Source organism: Heterocephalus glaber, unplaced genomic scaffold (assembly GCF_053883595.1).
Source record: "Heterocephalus glaber isolate CG9 unplaced genomic scaffold, H.glaber_assembly_v1.0 deba00001737, whole genome shotgun sequence".
NCBI classification, from domain to species: domain Eukaryota; kingdom Metazoa; phylum Chordata; class Mammalia; order Rodentia; family Bathyergidae; genus Heterocephalus; species Heterocephalus glaber.
Genome location: NW_028258445.1, coordinates 4,926,174 through 4,943,623, shown reverse-complemented (window position 1 = coordinate 4,943,623; position 17,450 = coordinate 4,926,174).

Here is a 17,450-nt window from a genome sequence, read left to right as displayed (position 1 = left end):
TTCTTTCCTTCCTTTTCTGCTTTCCTTTTCTTTCTCTTTGTTCACTCCTTTTTTCTCTCCATTTCTTTCTTCATTTCCTTGGATATTTTAATACAATCACACCCAGTGGCATGCCTTTGTTTGTGTGGTCTGTGAATGCTAATAAATAAATGCATATATAATATTTGTAAAATCACATGGCCACCGCCTCCAACCCCACCGGCCCTGCCCCTTGTACCCCCCCTGCTCCCCCACCAGGGCTTGACGCACTGATCCCTTTTGGCCCTGAAGATTTTCTCTTCCAGAGTGTCACCTGGCCCGAATCATGCAGTTTCCAGCCTTTATTGTCACTGCTTTGTCTTACAGACTTTCTATTGTGTCAGTGTAATTTTCCAAGAAGCTTACACTTGACCTCAGCCTCGTGAATCATTTCCAAGACTACATTTAGAGCTATCAGGAGAACAGTCTACCAGCAGCCTTCTCTATCCCCATTTCAGATTTCTCTCTGTTCTTAAAAGCAAACTCATAAATGTGTGAACTGTACATTGGGCAGAAGAATGATGGCTTTTCAGCCTTAGTATTTGGGACATTTGGAATTACAAAGCGCCTGAAACACAGAGGACGTCAGACGAGAGAGTAGAGACGCAAGAAGGCAAAGCAGAGAAGACAGGGGGAAGAAAGGACAGGACTGTTTTTGTCTTTATTAAACTACTTATTATTCCAACACAGAACACTTGCTATATCTCAGAGAAATTACCTGTCTTACTAAAGAGTAGAGATGTCAATGAATTAGTTGTCAACAATTTATGTTACTGATCACTGCTAATGACTGTAAAGCCATCATTCATAAAAATGTATTAAATTGAATACTAAAATCCTATAATACTGCTGGTTATTTGAATGCATATCTGATTCTGTTAATGAAAACAGCTTTTGCAATATGCGTTTTTGTTATTTAAAGCAGTGTTTCCCATGCTGTGAACACTGTGAGAAGTTACGACAGGGCTAGTTTAGATCTGGAACAGCCCCTAAAGCCTCACGTATTCACAGGGGAAGTGTTCAGGAGGTGGCAGGTTGGTGGGGACTCTGGATTAATCCACTGATGAATTCACCTCTGACTGTGGGCCAAGGAAGTGGCACAGAGGAGCAGATCTGGGCCCGGGCCTGCAATATTATTGTTATTTCTCTCCCGCATCCTCCCCTTACTTCCTGCTCTGGCCACAGGAGTGTGAGCGCACCCCCCTTCTATGATGCTCTTCCTGCCTTGGAGCCATGGACTCCGGACTGAGTCCTCTAAAACTATGAGCCAAAACAAACCTGTGCTCCCCAAGCTGTGGGTGTCAGGTATTGTGTCCTGTGATGGAAAGTGTCTAAGACAAGCAATGCATTCCTGTAAAATAAATGTCTGAAGTCACTAATTTATTGTAGTTTTGAGTCAACATTTTTTCTCCAAAGATGGGAAACATAGTAAAAAGAGAAAAATCTGTTTATGCCAAGTGCCACTTCACTCACACATCTACTTCTACATTCAAACTTAGACTGTACCCATCTGTGTGCAGCCCTGAAGGGACAGTTGGGTGACACCTGTTTTGGTACTTAACAATATGATCAAATAAGGGAAGAAGCTATTCTTGGCAATTCTTTTCAAGGCAAAATTTTTCTAATCATTCATGTTATAAAATCAGTTTTCTTCATTCTTGTTGTAAGTTTTAATGAAGTGCTACAGCTCAGTGACTGATGAACTTTCAGAAAAAATGAGCAAAGAAAATCTGTAAATTCAAATGTACTTTTTAAAATTAGCTTTATTGGTACATTTTAGCTATGCATTATGATCACATTCATCACAGGGAATCTGCACCTGTGCATGATGGATCTCAGTTCTTTTTTTTTTCCATTCCCCTTCCCTCCCTTCCACCTCTCCACCCCTCCCTAATTACAAAAGATTTGTTTCCATTGTTTCCTTCTTTTCTCATATTTTTTCTTTCCCTTCTTTCCTTTCCTTGCCCCATTTCTCCCTCCCCTTTGCCCCTTTTCTTCCTATTTCACATTATCTATTACACATTTTGGTTCTCATTTACATTTTAAGTCTCTCACACTAGAGAGACAATTCGGTATTTACACATGTGTGTCCTATTTATTTCACTTAAGAGTATGGCCTCAATATTCAACCATTTAACTATAAATGTCTCTAGTTAATCATTCTTTATAGCTGAGTAGTACTCCTTTTTATAAAACAAAAAATCTTCTTTATCCAGTCACCAGTTGATGGGCACTTGGGCTGTTTCCAAGCTTTAGCTATTACAAACTGTGCCACTGTAAACATGGGTGCGCATTTAGCGCTGTGGTATGATGCCTTTAATTATTTCAGGAAGATAGCCAGCAGGGGAATAGCTGGGTCAAATGAGATTTCTAAACCTAGTTTTTTGAGGAATCTCCATACTGATTTCCACAGTGGTTACACCAGTCTGTTCTCCCACCAACAATGGAAAAGGGTTCCTTTTTCCTCACAACCCTGCCAGGATTTGTTATTGGTTGATTTTTTTTATAGTAGCTATTCTTTCTGGAGTGAGGTAGAATCTCAGCATTGTTTTGATTTGCATCTTTTGAATGACCAGTGATTTTGAACATTTTTTCATGTTTAGTTGCTGTCACTACTTCAGTAGAGTAGCTGGATACAAGGCTTACACTCAGAAATCAGTACCCTTCTTGTACATGAATAACAGATTCACTGAGAGAGAAATAGAGAAAACAATTCCTTTTATAATAGCATCCAAGAAAATGAAATATCTAGGAAATCAGTCTAACGAGGGAAATAAACACCTCTGCTCTGAAATCTACAGTACTCTGAAAAAAGAGATCAAGGAGGATATCAGAAAATGGAAAGACATCCCCTGTTCCTTGGTAGGAAGAACCAATATAGTGAAAATGGCCATATTTCCAAAACTGCTATATAGATTCAATGCATCCCAACTGAAATTCCAACATCATATTTCACAGAACTTGAGGAAACAATCCAAAAATTCATTTGGAACAAGAAGAGACCTAGAATAGCAAAAGCAATTCTAGGCAACAGAGACATAGCAGGGCGTATCACAACCCCCAACTTGAAACTATACTACAAAGCTACTGTGATTAAAACAGCATGGTACTGTCAAAGAAACAAACCCGAGGACCAGTAGAACAGATTAAAAGATGCAGAAAGAACTCCAGAAACACTCAGCCACCTCATCTTCGACAAAGGAGCCAAACACCCTCACTGGAGGAAAGATAGCCTCTTTAATAAATGGTGCTGGGAAAACAGAGTTTCAACTTGCCAAAGATTAAAACTGACCCTATCTCTCACCACGCACCAAACTAAAATCAAAATGGACTAAAGATCTAAATATTAAGATAGAAACACTGAACCTGCTAGAAGAGAGCTTAGGTAGAACTCTTGAAGACATTGGTGTAGGAAAAGATTTTATGAACAAAACCTCAGTTGCCCATGAACTAGCACAAACAATCAACAAGTGGGATCTCATCTGTTTAAAAAGCTTCTGCACACCAAGGGAAACCACCAACAGCATGAAGAGACAACCCACAATGTGGGAAAAAATTTTCACCTGCTGTTCCTCAGACAAAGGTCTACTATCTAGAATCTATAAAGAACTTTAAAAAATCAGACCTCCCAAATTTAAAGACCCAATCTGAAAATGGGCATCTGAAATGAATAGGCATTTCTCAGACAAGGAAATAGAGACAGCAAATAAACATATCTACCATACTTCTGAGTTGCAAATTCAGAAACAACCTGGTTGAAGAATATGATGTCATTTCCTTCACATAGGAAACTTTTTTTAAAAGAGCAAGTAAAGTTTAGGCACCTTTTGAATATGGGCATACCAAATTGAAAATGAATTTTAAAATTGAAAACTGGGAGAGAGAATAATTTAGAGTTTAACAGCAACATTTATAAAAAGATTTTAGTTTAGTTTGCTTTGCTTTTCAGAAACAGGCTCTCACTAAGTGACCCAAGCTGGTGCCAGACTCCTGGGCTCCAGTGTTCCTCTTGCTTCAGCCTCTGAAGTTGCTGGCTCACAGGCACACCACTGCATCCAGCTAAGAATAAGATTTTAGGAAGGGAAGAGGAAAAAATGAGAGAAGGATAAAGTGGAAACAAAGCTTGATTTAAAAAAAGAAAAAGAGGGGAGGGGAATGGAAAAAAAAGAGGAATCAAGATGTACCATGTACACGTACAAATTCCCTATGATGAGTGTTATGATTATGTACATCTAAAATGTACCAATACACTTAATAAAAATTTAAAAAATGATTTTAGGAAATTACAGACAATAAGAAAAAGGAATGACTCTTACAGAAAAAAAGATATCAAGCCTTAGAACCGTATGTTCCTAAGTTACATTTTTACCCTTGTATAAATACCATTTTAAAGATCCAACTCTATTTTTGAAGCTTGAATAAAAGTGAAATAAGCTGTTGCTCTTAATTTTCAAAGGCTTAATGCCAGCTTAATTATTTTAATAGCGTGATCAGAATAACTAAGCATTTCAGAAAATCTCTTCCTTTTTTCATCCAGTATTCTAAAAACTAAGAGTAACCATAAAGAACAACAAGGACAGATTTAAAGTCAAGACAACTGCTTGACATCCTCAAACTCTACCCACTGTCACACTAAAACAGATACCTAAGTTTCACATACTGAACGTGGAATGCTCGCTGGCTCTCTTGCCAGCTCCATTGCTGGCTCTCTGTAGCTGTCTGAGGGCCTTAGGAGGTTGAAATCAAGGTTCTGGCTGGGGCTGATGTTGCATGAAGGCCTGAGGGGCTGCAGGATGCCCAAGAAGAGGAGCCATTCACCCTGATGCTGCACAGGGGCCTGGTCCTTGCTCCGGCAGGCTGCCAGCCCACAGGCCCTGCCATGTGGCCTTCTCAAAGTACAGGAGCACAGGGCAGCAAACGACCTGAGGCAGAGCAAGGAAGATGCCACTGAGAGCTTTAAAACAGGACATGGAGTCACTCAGCCTCCTCCACTTCCCAGGCAGCTGCTCTGACAGTGTGGGCTGCACAGTGTGAGCCGTGCTCTGCCGTCCAGAGCACCCTGTGGGAGCGGAGACCCGAGGGTGTGCATGCTGCTCACCCAGGGTGGGGAAGAGTGAGGAGCTGGCCCATGGAATCAATGAGAGAAAAGGAGCAAGACAGGAGGGAGAAGCAAGATGTCTAAGGACCGGGAAGAAATGCTGCTGAGCCCGACCATGTCCCTGAGCACTTCAGGCCCATGCTGCTCAGTCTGCCATCTACAAAATGCTGGGGTTTGGGAAGTTCTCATTTACCAGTCTGCCGTGGCTCCCTGCAGAGCTGAGGCAGGTCTCCCAGGCAGGATGCTGTCCTCCTGCAGTCATATCTCCCCTGAGAAGGAGGCAGCTGGGTCTCAGAGACAGCTGCTGAGCTGTCTGCAGCAGGAGCCAACTCAGGGATCTTCTCTCCCCCTCCTTCCTCCACTCAGTTCCTACCTTGCCCACTGCTTGTGGAAACTAAAAGAGCTGTGGGCAGAGAAGAAATGCAGGTTGACACCCAGCCTTGTTTGTTCTGCTGTGCAGTCAGCATCACACGTACGCTCTGCCCTGTGTGAGCTACCACAGAACATACACGTTTTGTGGTGCGCATCTGTAATCCCAGCACTCTGGGATGCCAAGGCCAGGCGATCACAGGTTCAAGCCCAGCCTGGGGAAATCAGCGTGATCTTGTCTCAAAATGCAAAATTTAAAAAGAAGGAAGGCTGGGAGCACAGCTCAGTGCCAAGGCCCCAGTTTCTATGAACAACCCCCAATGCCGCTCTTGTCCCAAAATATACGCTCTTCGCACAACTGGAAGTGCTTGTCCTCTGCCACTTTGGCTAGGCTTTGAGTGTGTCTCCACAGCATGGCCCCCAGAGTGGTGTGCAGGATGCTAGAAGCTTTCAGGCGTGGAGCTCAGTGGGAGGTGGTTAGCCATGAGGATGCCACCCTTGGAATGGCTGATGCATGGAAAGCATGCTCTTGTAAAGTGCAGCCCCACGCCACGTTCTGGCCCCATCAGCATTCTGACACTTCTGAGGCCATCATGTGATGTAGCCAGGGAGAGTGTCACCAGAGACCACACAAGTCTTGAAGTGTGAGCTGCTGAAACTTTGAGCTAAGTAAACCTCTTTTCTCTATAAATTTTCCAGCCTCAGACATTTTGTTATAGCAGCAGAAAACTGACAACTACAACTCTTCCTCCGAAGAAGGGTGGTGTTGCTTCCCACTTCAAGGTTGCTGTTGCGTGGTCCTCAAACTGAATTCCAGTTCAGTGTTAATATTCCTTAACCTGATAACTAAATCATAAGTTAATCATCAGCAATGATATTTATGTAAAATAGTAAAGACAAAAAAGAAGAAAGGAAAATAGATTCACTCACACACATGCAAATATAGCAAAGGGGACAGAATGTGTAAATGGTGCGTCTCAATAGCTGCCCACGGATATGCAGTTCTTGCTGTTACCTTTTCCATTGCAGACCCCTTCCCATACTCCTTGTACCCTGTGCTCCTTTTGTTCTCAGCCACGACCCCGGTGGTTGAGTGACCCAAGAGTTCTCCCCGCACAGCCCGTGCACTTAGTGACCTTATGCTCTCTGGCAACTGCTATGGACATAAAGAGTGAAGACTGAATCCGAGGTCACTCGTATCTGCAAAGCCCTCCCTGTCATGTCGTACATCAGAAACTAACTCCCCCTGGAGTCACCCCACCTGTGTGATGATGCTCCTGTTAGTCTGCAGAATCAATGGCTGGGCTCCAGTGGAAACACAATTGCACAGAAACGTGGAGACAAGAGTTTCTGCGGGCCTCATGTGGAGTCGCAGTGGAGTGCAGTCCACCTCTCTGCCTGTCTCCTTGACCCGGGCATTCATCAGAGAGGAACAGCACGGATGCTCCTCAGTGGTCCACATATACACTGCAGCCGGTCATAGGACTCGGACCTTTCCAGGGACTGCGCGGGCTCGCAGCAGAAATGCTCCAAGCCGCGCGCCGCCTGGGTTTGGAAACGCAGTGAGAGGCTGTCCCTTTGACGACATCGCCAGCCCAGCCTCCGACCTCTGGAACTGGGGTTGCTCCTATGACAAAGACCCAAGGATCTTTCGCCAGGTGGCCCGCCTGCTTCATTCTTCGGGAAGGACGGTGTGCAATTACCCATTAGCAAGCATCTCAGTGCAGGAAATCAATCCTCTGACAGCGTTGTGCGCCTGCTGCTCATGGTGAGAATGTGACGTGATTCTGCAATGAGGAGTCTTATGGCTCAGAGCCCTGCTCCTGTCGCTCCTCCCTAACTTACACAGGCCGCCTGCGCGTCACACTTCCCGCCCCACCCCACACTGCAGAATGGACAGCGGCCCCAGGCGCTCTGCGGCTCCCTTCGCTAACGGATTCATCAGTGTCTCGGGAAGGGAGCGTCTGCAGGCCCCACTAGGGATGCGGTGGAGGACGGGATGCGGGTTACAATGGTAAACACGCTCCGGCGTTTCTGCCCCAATGCTTCTCTCTCCTGAGTTTCCTACTGCATTTCAATCACAGTAACTCTAAGTTTACACCAATTAAACAAGCCAAGTGTTAGAGTAGAGCCGCGCGGTTGTGCAACTCCTTGAATCTAGAGTCCGTGATGAGCATAGCTACATCAGTGTCCCCAAGGTCTGGGCACTAAAGCTATCACAAGTGGGAGGGGAAAGCGCAGTAGCTAAAGAGGCACAAAACCAGGAGAAGTGAGCGTCTTTCATAAATTCATTCTCTTTGTCTCTCTCTCTCTCTTGTTTTCCTTTCTGCCTAAAAGAAGTCACCTGAGAAGAAATGCAACGGAGGTTCGTCAGGCCCTACATTGCAGAACAGGTACAAAAGGCAAGAACTGAAATGGCTCAGGACCACCACTAGTGACACTCTTCCTTGTCATAATTTTAAAATATTATTAAGGTGACATTTGAAATCTGCATGTGTGGTAAACTACACGTATTAAGTTTCGTGATGATTTTCTAATCACTGCTATGACTGGAAATACTGAACATGTGACATGCTGAGAAAGGCTGTGGTCTAAGCCCTCCTGGGTAAACCAAGGCACCAATGTGAGTATGGAAAAGTTCGAACCCTCACTGCATATCTCACAGAGGATTTGAGATGTTTTGGTACTTTAAACTTTTATCATAAAATTATTGCATCTGGAAAAATCCTAGTTAATTAAAACAAATTAGCTCAATATTTAAACTGTACTTTGGGGGAGAGGAAGGGGTGCTGAGCATGTAACACGGTCCTCGTGCTTCAGGGTAGGCAAGGGCTCCACAGCAATCCACATCCTGACCTTATCACTGTTTTTGAATTCAAAACTTCTCAACCTGAGCCAATAAATATGAATGAGAATATGGACCTGAATATGAATGGGATGGAAAGCTCGAATACTACTGGATTAGGATGTCTTAACTAACCAAGTATGTGTCCTCACGCAAATATGACTGATGGAAATACTCATTTATTTGGTCCTTGGGATTCTGATGTTCTACAGAAGTAGCCCCCAACCTTTCTAACAAAACAACCCAATTCAGAGAAAGACAATTTTTCTCACAGACCAGGGGAGATGGATTCAGGATGATCCAAGTGTACCACAATTATTGTGGACTTTATTTCTACCTTTATTACATTTTAATAGATAATGAAATAATTGTACCATTCACATGAATCAGCATCAATGGGAGTACTGAGCTGGTCTTCCTGCAAGTAGATTGTCCCATGTTGGGGTGAGGGTAGACAGTGAGCCCTGAAGTGTGTTGCTCTTGTCCAGTCTACTCCATAACTTTGGTTCAGCAGCTGTCACTGCAGGAAGCCTGTTGGAAATTGAAGCAGGCTTTTCAGGAGACAGTCTCAGGATATTTGTCTCATTTTTAATCCAGAGCACACGGAGATTTGCAGTTGTCTCAAATACACTTTTAAGGCATATGTGATCTCAAGCACTTGACCTTCTTCTAGCATGGACAAATTTGATTGACCTGTTTTTTTCAGAAATTGGTTCAGAATCCATTCCCTCTCAGTTCTGGATCTTTTGCGTTTGGAAAGTAATAACCAAAGTCTTTTGAAGGCTGAGATACATGATCATGCCAGTTGGGAGAAAGAAGGTCCTTGCTCAATTTCTTTCAAACTTTCTGCTAAGGTTCAAAATACGGCAAAATTCCCATTGTGCATTCATCACATCCATAATTCCAGTTTAGCTTTGAGTTTAGCCACTTTCCTTGCCAAATTGAACACAGTTGTCATTCACCCTTTAGGTAACAAACTGAATGCACTGAGAAGAACGCTGGATATTTTCCATGCGTGCAGTCTTGTTACCCACTCTGTGTCACTGAATGTGCTCCCAGAGGTGTCTGTTTTTCTACAAGAAATCTTGAGTAGCTCTCATGACTCACTCTGGCTGGTGACCTACCTTTAGAAAGCCATCTCACTTCTGTGTGTAAAAGAAGATATGTGTGCTCTGTGTCCATTTGCTCACTGACCTAGACAAATAGATATGAATTAAAGGCATACACTTTAATGCAACTGATGATTTTAATCATATCCTGAAAACTATTGTTCAGATCAGCTGACAATTTTAGGGAAGCCAGAATTTTTCTATGGGTGACACACTACATAGCTCACATTCAGAAGCAACCTCTTTGACCAAAGTAGTGGCATCAGAAAGCTATTCAGTCAGGACAGCCACACCATCCATGCATATACCAACAAAAATGACCAATTCAGCTTTCCTGACATGTAGTCACTCAAAGACTTGACCAATTCAGCAGCTGTGGGGTCCACTAGCAACAAAAGTACACATCGGTGCCCTTGAGCACATCCTCCTGAAAATATATCCCACAACAGCAAGCATTGCTGTCAGCATCAGTAGACGTCCATCCAGATTGTGTGGCACGGACCCTCGTTTTCCTCTCACGATTGTGCCTTCATGCCCTCCGCTGTGTGCTGAGTCCATCAGTTATGGTTCTCCTCTCCTCTGGTTAAGGCTGCAGGACAAACACCCTTAGCAGTGGCCAGAATCAGCTCTCCACCAAGAGGAAGAAGCCTCTCAGCTTCAGGATTCAGTTAGCCGCTAAAAGTCCGGCCTGGTGGAGGCGCATGTAACAAAGCGGAGGCTCTCTATACTTGCTTCTGACTTTGTGTTCACAATTTTTCTCCTTTGAAAAAATCCAAAGGCTTTTCTCTTAATGCAGGGCATTTGTTCTCCACGTGGTGAAGCAATTTTCAAGGTTTTATGGCTTAGCTGGATATCCAGTCGGCACATATACAAAGTGTGCTTGGAGAATGTGAATCACCTGCTGCAACAAACCTGCCATTTAAGTCAGCGCCTTGGTGTTTTCTTTTAAATGCAGGTTTTATTTTTTGGCAGGCTTAGACATCTTAACTCCAGAGTGGCAAAGACCTGTACCAGGAAGCACAATGGTAATTCCACTGAACTGGAAGCCAAGACTTCTCCTGGTCACTCTGGCCTCCTTGAGCTCCTGAGTAAACAAGTTAAAAAGGGAGTCATGGCATTTGCAGGGCTGATCGACCCAGATTATTGGGGAATTGGGCTCTTACTCCTGTTTCCAGAGAAATTCTCCAGTGACGCTTGTGTTCTATTGACTGTGGCTAGGTTTAGTTTGTGCTTTTCCAAAATTGTGGCTGGGACAGGAGTGCAGGGCAGAGTGGCAAAGATGAAAGTACTGAGTAACACCCTAGCTGGGCCCAAAATAAGTGCTGAGCTCTGACTTACACAGACGCAGCTGCGCAATCGAAGTACATCAACGGGCTGGCCTCCCAAAGCTGCCCTCAGATCCAGCTTAGTTGTCTTTGCCACTCGCTGATAGGCTTTGTATGAGTCTCCCAGCAGCTGATCTACTGCCAACTCTGCAGTCAAAGCTCCCTAATATCTAAAATCCACTTTGCAGACAAGATATATTTTGTTATAGATCCTAAAAAACAAACAAGAAAAAAATGCATAATAAAACTATAAAATAACAGGTTATCAACCAAAGACCTATGATTTAATATTGCAGGTTTTGATCCAAATTAAAATGTCTTAACAAAAATGACCACAACACTGTTGAAGGTAAGAACGTTTATGTATTTAATATTGAGAATGTAGTATTTCAAAGCCAAACCATCTTTTTCACAATTTTTCTAAGAAAAATTCCTGAAACTGTTGCTGGAATTGTTTCATTTATGCACCATAATTTCATTCTTAATTTTGAAGCTGAAATTTTGGTTGCTAATCAAAATACTTCACCTAGTAAACGCGATGTCTGTTGCTAACATTTTATCAAATCCAGCTGTGGGACACAAGCTTTTCCTGTTCATTTCCAACATCAATGGAAATGGGTGCCTACTTAAATTTTTTGATCATCCTTTAACTCAATGAGCTGCCACCTCTTTTCCCTGTTTTCATGCTCAGAATATATATTGAAGTGAAATAATTGTGCAGGTCTAGTTTTTAAATAGCAGAGACTATGTTTTTAAAATACTCAGGTATTAGATCATTGTTGTTGCCATGAAATCATTATAGACTATTACTTTCAGTTCTGACATTACCTTCTGAGTTAGTATTTTAACCAAAAAATTCTACAAATTCTTTTGGATCAGGCAACATTGCAGGAGCAGTCCTAAGACAAGGCCAAAGCAAAATTACATCTGCTCTGAAGGGTCCTCTCCACTGCTCTGATGAGGTTTACTTTTACTCACATATCTATTGCCTTTTCAGTTACCCTACTGTCTTCTCTATTCATCATTTTCTAATCATATTGTAGACCTCCTGGAATGCACCATGTAGTATTCATCTTCAGATGAATGAACCTTTTAATATCTGTCTTAGAGCGGATGAAGAAACAAAACAGCCACATGTTCTGCATCTCTGTACCCTCATCCTCTTGAAATGAGCCTCAAAGGTCTCAAGTTAAAATGCAGGAGTTAAGTTATTTAGGCTCCTCTGTGACCCTCTCCTCTGTAACATCACCCTGTGGAACACTACCTGCTTTGTTTCCACCTTGTTTTCCACTGAAGTGGTCTCAAAATCACCTTACATATCCAAAAGTCATCTTGAAAATTTTTCAACATCAAATGCATGGCATGACTGATACTATTTGTATCCCAGAATAAATAAAATAATCTAATATCTTACACTTTTGCCTGGCTTTCAACATTTTAAGGAAACATGAAGAACCAGTTAATACATATATTTTGGAATCCCTAGGTTGTACATCACTAATAATTATGACAGGGTCAGCAATAGTTCTGTGGGTTCAGGGATGAGAGCTGTGTGTAGATATCCTTAGGTTACCACAAATGACAGTGGAAAAGGACACAGATATTTCTCGAGAACACGTATATTTAAATTTTCTCAAGAAAATACATTGAAATTACATTTACATAACATTTTATTGTGCTAAAATAACACATAGAATAAATTTTATCAGTTTAATCATGTATCATTAAATATATTAACATTATTGTATAACCCTCACTAATATCTCTTCAGAACATTTTCATCAACCTAAACTAAAACTGTACATCCAGTAAGCAGTAACTTCAGTTCTCTCTGCCCCAGCCTGGGTAAGCATTATGTGACTTTATATTATTATGAATTTGACTACCCTATATATGAGGAAAATAGTGAAATATTTATTTTTTTGCTTTTCTTGTACTCTAGTATGTTCTTGAGATTCATTCACATGATAACATGTATTATAATTTCATTCCTTTGTAAAGCTGGATAGTATTCTGTATCATTAAACACCACATTGCATTAATCCATTCATTCTTCAAAGCACAGTGGGTTTTTTCCATAATTTGGCAACTGCTAACAGTGCTGTTATAAAACCTGATGCACAAGTATTTGTTTGAGTCCCTGCTTTTAAGTGATTTGGAAGTGGAACTGATGCATTGCCATCTATTTAATTTTACAATATATTGCTAAGTATCAATACACAGTAGAAATACTGAGACATGCACATAGATTGTGGAGAATCAATGCTCAAAATAAAAAACAGTAAAATACAATGTTTTTTCAGGTTTCCAAAGTCATAGGATTCCCTCTGTGAAGCTGAACCTGAGGTCACACTTCTCCACCCGCCTGTCCCTCCCGGGCAGGTGCTGGGTTCAGGTAGCAATGCCAAGAGGTAAGACTCCTGCCTCCCTCTGGAGTCTGCAGACCCAGCCAGGTGTGTGGGAATCCACCCACCCGAGGTGCTGATCCTGGCTGCAGAGCTCTGCCTTCACGCTGAGCAGCCAGCACTGAAGCCCATACCTGAGGGAAGAGAAGAGAGGGCATCTGGCGTGGACTTGGCCTTGCACCTGTGCCTATGGTACGGTAGCATAGAATAAAACCTATTTCACACAAGGAAATCGTGGAACGACTCCATTATTTAAACACATATATTGTCACAAGGCTCAGGGTTTTATTGCTGTTACTTTTTCAAATTTTTTGCTATCAATTTAGACACTCACAACTATGGTTGACAATACGGTTGCAAAAGATTTTTTTAAAAAAGCCTTGTCATGAGACACACAAAGCAAATAGCAGTCTCAACTTTTTTGGAAAGAATTTTTAAATTTTTTTCTAAATATGACTGTGATTATTCTAATTCTGTGGAAAATGTGACTTTTTGTTTTGAATTTATAGAGTTAACAGGCAAGGAAAATCCTATGCAATTGAAGTGCTTTTGGGGAAAAACACAGCACAAAACAAAAAAAGCAAATCAAACAATAGGAAAGGAAGGAAGGGAGAGAGCAAAGGAGGGAAAAATGAGAGGGGAAAGGAGAAGGAGGAGATCAGAGCTGTATGTACTTTGTGTTGACTATGAAAGTCTTGAAGACTAAACCAAAAATAAAAAGGGAAACTATTGTGTTGATAGTATGAGACTAGAGAAGCATCCATAGATCATGATGAGAATTTTCAGCTTTCTTGAAGAATAAGTGGGAAACATGAGATTTTAAGAAGAGATTTCATGAAATTAGAGTTTTATTTATAAATATATTATACAACCATAGCCATGACTGTATCATGGTGCTGGAACAATAACAGGTACATGAACCCATGCTCCATGGTCAACTGACTCCAATGCAGGTGCCAGGAGCACACACAAGGTGACAGTCTCCTCAATAAATACTGTTGGGAAAACCATGTAAGCAGTCACAGAAGAGCTAAACTGGAACTGAATCTCACTGTTACACAGAGCAACCCGAATGAATGAAAGACAGAACAATGAGAACTGAAACTGTAAAACTACTAGAAGAAGACATGAGGAAAAAGCTCCATGACATTGATATGGACAATAGCATTACCTTGAAAGTGCAGGTAACAAAAGCTAAAATGGACAAATGGAATTGCATCAAACCAAAAAGCTTTTACCCAGCAAAGGACAACAGAATGAAAAGAAAACCCAAGAAAGTGAAGAGAAAAACCTCCAAATAAGAGAAAATATATCAAGTAAGAGGCTCATATTCAAAATACGTAAGGAAATCATATTCAATAACAAGAAATGACATAATTCTATTTCAAATTGGCAAAGGACCTGAAAGCAAATGTTTAAAAAGGAGACATACAAATGGCCAAAAAGTATATGAAAATATTGCTAAATATCACTAATATTAAAACCACACTGAGATAGCCCCTCACTGCTTTCAGAATGATTATACAAAAAAAGGATGAAGGGATGTGGAGAATAAACCCCTTGTGCTGTCTTGGCCAGAATGTAAATTAATAATCATTTTGAAATGCATTATGGGGGTTCTTCCAAAAACAAAACAAAGAAATATCACATGACCTAGCAATTCTATTTCAAGGCATATGTCAATGTAATTGAAGTCGATAATTCAAAGAGGTGTCTGCATTCCCATGCTCATTCCTGCACTGTTCACAGCAGCCCAGACATGGAAGTGAAATGACCCTAAGTGAACATCAGCAGATGAATGAGTAACAACACTGTGCTACCAGCAAGCGCACTACTATTCTGTCTTGAAATAGGTATTCTATCACGAGATAATGCAGATGAATCCAGAGGGTCTGAGGCTCAGGAAACAGAAAGACAGAGAAAGGCAAGTGCCATATGCTCTCACTTACAGGTAGAATCTGAAACAATGGAGTGCGTGGAAATCACAGAGGAGGGGTGATGGGCGGCGGACAGGGCAGGGCCGGGGACAGGCAGTGTGCACGGTTTCTGTGGATGGGAGACATAAGTACTGGTGTTATAAAAAGCCTGAGGACTAAAATCAATAATGAAATCTTGCACATTTGCTAAAAATAGATTTTGCATATTCTCAGCAAAAGAAAACAAGTATGCGAGGTGGTGGATACATTAATTAGCCTGATCATTCCACAGTGTACCTGTGATTTAATTCACATTGTACCTCATAAATACATCCAGTTATTATTGGTAAACTAAAAATAGAAAAGAAGAATAAAAGATCACTGTAATTTGATAGAAGAAGAAAACTGCACAGAAACAGTTGCGGGAGACCGGAGGATCTGCAGTAGTCCGTGTCAGAGGTTCCACTGTGCTGGTCTAGATGTGGGGGCCAGCTGGGCGTGGCGGTGCACCCCTGCAGTCCCAGCACTGGCTCCGGAGGCTGAGGCAGGACAGTGGCTGAGAGTTTGGTCCCCGCCTGGGCGACACTGTGAGTTCAAGGCCAGCTTGAGCTACAGAGCAGACTTTGTCTTAGAAACAAAAGTTTTTTAAAAAGTGTGTCTGTTGAGGACACAACCACACACTTGAGACGTTTAAGAAGCAGAGGAAAATGACAGACGAGCAGAAACCGAGAGTCTCGTTTCTGGAGCGAGGAATTGAGGACTGGGTCGCCGCTGAGGCGGCGGGGCGCTGGGGCTGGCCGAGGAGGCGGTGCGCGCCTCAGGGAGGCACCCCGTGTGCAGCCGGGCTCCCTGCGCTAGGCCCCGCTGCCCGAGAGGGAAGAGTGGGGCTCTGGGTGGACCCACGTGAAGCTGCCGTGCACCTCAGTGAGAGCAATCGGACGAGGCCTTGGATCGCCTGGGCGCTGACTCCCTCACAGTCTTGGATACGAAGATTTTACCGTAGCCTTTGATGAGCTGTGTCTTGTAACCTTCCTCTTACTGCAAAGAAATCCTAGTACGTGAGGGGCAGCGTAGAGAACTGGGCGGGCGCTGCACGCAGCCCTCCGTGCTGCGCGGACTCCACACGGAGCACCTCGCCCGGGTGAACCCCTGGACAGGCACTGCTCTCGGTTCCCAAGGGTCAGAGGGACAAAGGTGAGCGGAAAGTTTGCTTTAAGTTTTAGACACGTTCGGTTGGCTTAGCTTTCCTACACTGACCTCATATATTATGAGGAATATATTAAGTTCAAAACATTACGGAAAAATGACTAGCAAAATAATTCTCATGTTTATAAAAACCTAAAATATATAATCTATATATAATCTATAATTTATAATCTACAATTTGCAATCTATAATTTATACAATATAACCATAGACTATAACTGTGAAAGCACATTCCCCTAAACTACGATATATGACAATAGAATTAAAATATATAAACTCACCTTATAGGATATAAGATATATATATCTAATATTAGACCTATGTTTTTAAAAGAGCTATTACACATTTAAATATACTATTTTTAATAACAGCAATTTTGGTTTCATTTTTTCCATAATTCTTCTTTTCTTTTTTATTGAGATATTTATTTGTACCCTATCATGGGGTTCAGTGTGATAACTCAATTCCTGTCTATAATGTGTCATGAACAAATCGAGATAATAAGTCCAGGCATTTCTATGTGGTGAAAATTTCTGTACTCTTGTTCACCAGTTATTTTTAAATACATCATAGATTTTTGTATTTATGGATAAAAAGGAATCATTGAAAATATCATTTTTATCCTTCATTTGAAAAACATAAAGTATTAACCATATTTTTCTCCAAATAAGATCCCATGTACACTCATGTAACATTTTAAAACAACTGCTATTCTCGTGCATTAATCTTACAACTCCAGCTCCATGAGGTTGTATTCAGGCAGCTTTGCTTCATGCTCAGGATGGTAGAAAGGCTGGAGGTTTCAGGGCAGATCACCAGGCATCTGGGGGAGGCCTGAGTTGCACCTCTGTGTCTTACAATTAGACAGGCGTCATATCCATGCGAAGGAGACTGATCAAAACATGCTGCATTCCCTTCTTCATATTTTCCTCTCACTTCTCAGTTTGACAGACCTGACTGAGAGGAAAATTGAATGAGGGACATGTTTTGTTTTTCACTTCAGTACTACCAAAATGGAAATGCAAAAGAGGAAGCAGCAGCTGAATAGAGTAAGAAATTTCCTGACATGCAGTATTTACTTGACAATAAAAACCACATTTGCATGGTCTTTTTGAGAACATAGGAATGTTGTCCTGATTCCACTTACCCGTGCACACAG